This window comes from Austrofundulus limnaeus, unplaced genomic scaffold, assembly GCF_001266775.1.
Source record: "Austrofundulus limnaeus strain Quisiro unplaced genomic scaffold, Austrofundulus_limnaeus-1.0 Scaffold256, whole genome shotgun sequence".
Classification (NCBI taxonomy): Eukaryota; Metazoa; Chordata; class Actinopteri; order Cyprinodontiformes; family Rivulidae; genus Austrofundulus; species Austrofundulus limnaeus.
Genome location: NW_013952658.1, coordinates 236,058 through 240,093, shown reverse-complemented (window position 1 = coordinate 240,093; position 4,036 = coordinate 236,058). Strand labels below are relative to the sequence as shown.

General features: G+C 40.7%; 1 protein-coding gene across 5 annotated transcripts in view; it reads right to left on the bottom strand.

Annotated features, from left to right (window-relative positions):
* palld (palladin, cytoskeletal associated protein) overlaps positions 1-4,036 on the bottom strand; it is a 126,827-nt gene that overhangs the window by 122,385 nt on the left and 406 nt on the right. The window lies entirely within an intron of this gene.

Here is a 4,036-nt window from a genome sequence, read left to right as displayed (position 1 = left end):
TCATAGCCGGAATGTCCTGAAAGAGCTGAACATTTTATTATATGAATGGTTTAAGTAGCACAAAAATTGTGGAAGGAGAAGCGGTCCAAAAAACGCACGGAAGAAACTGGAATAATAAAGWATAAAGAGAAACATGAAAACAATAGTGTGAATGCTTGAGGCATTCACACAACAAATAAAAAATTTAATACAAGAAAAAAGAAAGCATTTGGACTTATATTCTTTAGTAGAAAATGTTTCCTTTCCCATTCAGTGTCAGTGTGCCCCAGGGCAGCTGTGTGCATGGGTGAATGTCTTTAGTGTGAAGCGCTTTGAGTGTCTTGGATGGATAGAAAGGCACTATATAAGTACAGTCCATTTACCATTTTATTTTTTACCATACAGGGAGCTTTATCAATTATTAAAAAATGGAGAAAGATCCAAACTATTCTAATGGATTTTATCTAGATTCATGTGCTGAATAGACTCCCTTTACAATGGGGAGTTGTTAGGGTCTTTATTTGCCTGGTTCACAAAGCAGATGCTTTGGTCACATGCATGATGGTGTAAATAAGAGAATGGGACTGAGTTTCAGGCTTGCTGCTCTACTGTATATGTTTTGGAAATCTCAAATTTGAGACTTCTCCTCGTTTGTCTTTGAGAGGATTTTAACTTCCTCTGGTTTTGTTCACGAGTGAGGGAGAATGAGACACTTCTACTGTGCAACTTAACTGTAGTGAGAGGGAGTTGAGCTGCAAGACAAATCTCTGTGTTTACAGGTTAGTCTATGTCAAAGATGGCCAACTGGTGGCCCATGGGCTGCATGTGGCCCACGGGTGACCTCCGTCTGGCCTGCCAATGAGCACCCCACCCTTCCACAAACACATGATTTTCAACTCTTATCTTTTTACTTATAAAAAGCACTCAGAGCTAGCCTGGTCCTTGCCTTCCCACGCAGCTCCGCTCAATTCTAGTTTCCCTTCACTGCTCCGTCTGGCATTTCTCCCATAGACAAGGATTTCGCTGGCAGATTTTTTGCCGGGCCAATCAGAGAACAGAACGTCGATTTTCTACACAGTGTCTGCATGTAGTTTATTTTACCTGGGCCAATCAGCAAACAGAAGGTGGAGTTTTGAATGACGTCGATTTTCTGCGCAGTGTCTGCTAGTTAGTTAGCAATGGAGTGGAGGAAGTGAATGAAGCCAGTCCATGTTGATAAGGCTTCCAGATTAAATTAAGTTTGTATGACAAAACAGCAGCTCTCATTTACAGTCGTCTCGTTCAGCTCGGTCCTTTTCTCCTCTCAGTAGGGTTGTTTACAGCGCTTGCTATTTCTAGTTAGCTTCTTAGCTTAGCCTCCTTCACAGCGACACACACACACTTCAGCAGAGGCCACGCCTCCAGCAAGAATCGTTTCTCTATAGCAGAGAGTCCAGACCCTCGTACGAAGCAAAGTGAAGGACAGGGAGGGTCTGGTTTTTACCAGGATAACTCAGAGCAGCTTTTAGAATCTAAAGGTGTATTCACACCAGAAAAGTCCTTTGGCCCACTTGTTAGGTCCAGACCTAATAGCAGACTTTTTTTTCCTTTGGTGCAGTTTGCATTCACATTGTGAATCCTTAGTCACCTTTCTTTTCTGTTTAATCTGCCTTCAGTCTGTCTGACGGCACAATATAATTTACAAACAAAGCCATGCAGCTAATCATTGCTCCCATTGGACAGAAATGTCAAGGGCAGGACAGAGAACAGACCCAGAAACAACAATGGTGCTGTTAATACAACTGACTATTAAGAATCAGGAGCAGCTCATTCAGTGGAGGTTTCACAATAACTTTGGAACAGTGTTGTCAAATGTGTGCCACAACCTAAAGGAGACAAGATGCTCCATGTTCCCTGACCCACAACGGTTTTGTTTGTAGCGTAATGTTAGCATTAGCAACACTGAAGGGCTAATGTTGCTTAGCTATGGTGCCCTGTGAAGTCCAAAAAAGGTGCATGTTTCCTGTAGTTGRTTTGGTTCGTGGCCGGTCTGTATTCACACCAGAAACAAGCCACACCAGAGTTTGTTTGGAAGCAGACCAAGACCACCTCAAAAATGGGTCTTGGTCTGTATGTTTGATCTGCACCAGGGTTCACATGAATGTATTCACACCTGCAGAAAAGGTCCAGATCAACAGKGGAACTGTGGTCCATTTAAAGCAGACCAAATGTGTCAGGTGTGAATACATCCTTAGAGCTGCTTCGAGTGTTTTTTAAAGTTAAGTAAAAAAAAAGGTTTATAGTTTGGGAGGTAGACTATCTGTTCACATAATTTCAAGTGGTAAAATGGTAAATGGACTGAACTTATATAAGACCCCCAAAGTGCTTTACACTACAGGAAACTCCACCGTAGAAAGAAAACAAAACTCTGCCATAAAAAAATTGTCCTTAGATGTCTTTGTTTTTCTGTTTAGTCTGCTGAYGGCACAAACATCCTGGGATATAATAGAATATTCAGATGCAGCCTACATTTTCAGGGTTTTTGTCAGTAGGCATCTACAAACTGGGACGCAGTGACATAATGCACCCTACCAGGACTACAATCCCTGAATTGAGACATGGCCTCTGTCTATTTTTATGATTAGACTACCATGACTACGACTTTCATTTTTGATAAATCCTATAGTAAGGGCTGGTTCCCTTTATTGTTCCTTAGTTGTGCTGTTTGCTCAGAATGGGAGACTGTGTCAACGCAGTCTGCTGGCTTCTTAGATTGATTGGTTTTTGTACAGTGTCCTTATAGAATTGAATTTTGAAGAAACTGAACAGCCTCTCTACAGATGCACGGCTCAACACAGCTCACAGCCAGCTCTTCAGGACATGATTCACTTCAGTACCTATACCTCAAGGATAAAGGACACTCTTGAAAACCAAAAGGACAAAGAAGACAGGGGGTTTTGGAGGGGAGGTGGAGTAAATGAAGTTATTTATGGAAAACAAGAAAAAGCAACTTTAAACAGAAGATGCTTTAGATTGCAGCTTTTTAAAACCTACAACCAGTCAGTCTCACTCAAATAACTTTCAATCTAGATTATAGAACAGAGCTTCTCATGCAGTTTAAAAAGCTGGAAACTCTACATTGTCCAGTTATGAATTAAGAAAGCTACATAGATAAGAAGTAAAAAGTCTGAACCAAAGTCCCAGCTGTCAGGATTTTTTAAATAAATGTATTTATTCCATTGACCTAGAAAGAATTTACTGCTCTAAAACTGACACCTTTAAGTTTAATGGACAAGCCAAATGCCTTTTGAAGAAACACTTTATGGTCAGACAAGACATTTGAACTATTTGGCCACAATGCACAAAGTGGATGGATCAACAAGTAACTGATTCCAGGCACATCGTGGCTTCTGGAATGTCCTTTCCAAACCATCTCTGTGCCAGGAAACCAGCAGATATAAATAAATTCTACAAATTCTGTTGATAGATGCTAAAAATGTCTGGTCAAGGTGCAACTTGCTAAAGGATAATTGCACATAGTGAAATAGTGGGGGTTGTATTTGAGCCTGTCTGTATGAGTTGACCCTGTGGATTAAAGAGAATCTACAACAAATTTCACTTTTTGAACCCAGTGCTTAGGTTGGTTTAGAATCATACCACCCTGAAATAAATAGGGTGGAATGAAAAGTTCAATCCTATTAAAATCTGAAACATGACAGTCATGCCCATTACGAACAGATGTAATTGCAACTGTGTGAGATGTTAGGAAACTGCTGGTCTGGATCTTTGATGTAGTGTGACACTGAGCACCTCATGGCGTCCTGAAGACCAGCTGTTGTTATTTTTAATCCTCCTGAGCTATGTTTCACTGCAGCCCCACCCTCCCCGAAGAGAGATGAAGTTTGCTACCTTAGAACAACACACTTACAGGTAGGATATTTATCAAAGAAATAACCCCAGAGAGTGTCTCAGTGGTTTTGATTGTCTAAAGGGAGCACTAACATTTCAGATTTTTTACTCTCTCTTGGTTTTAGATTTAATTTTGGCCCACCTCTCTCTCTCCCTCATATATATATAT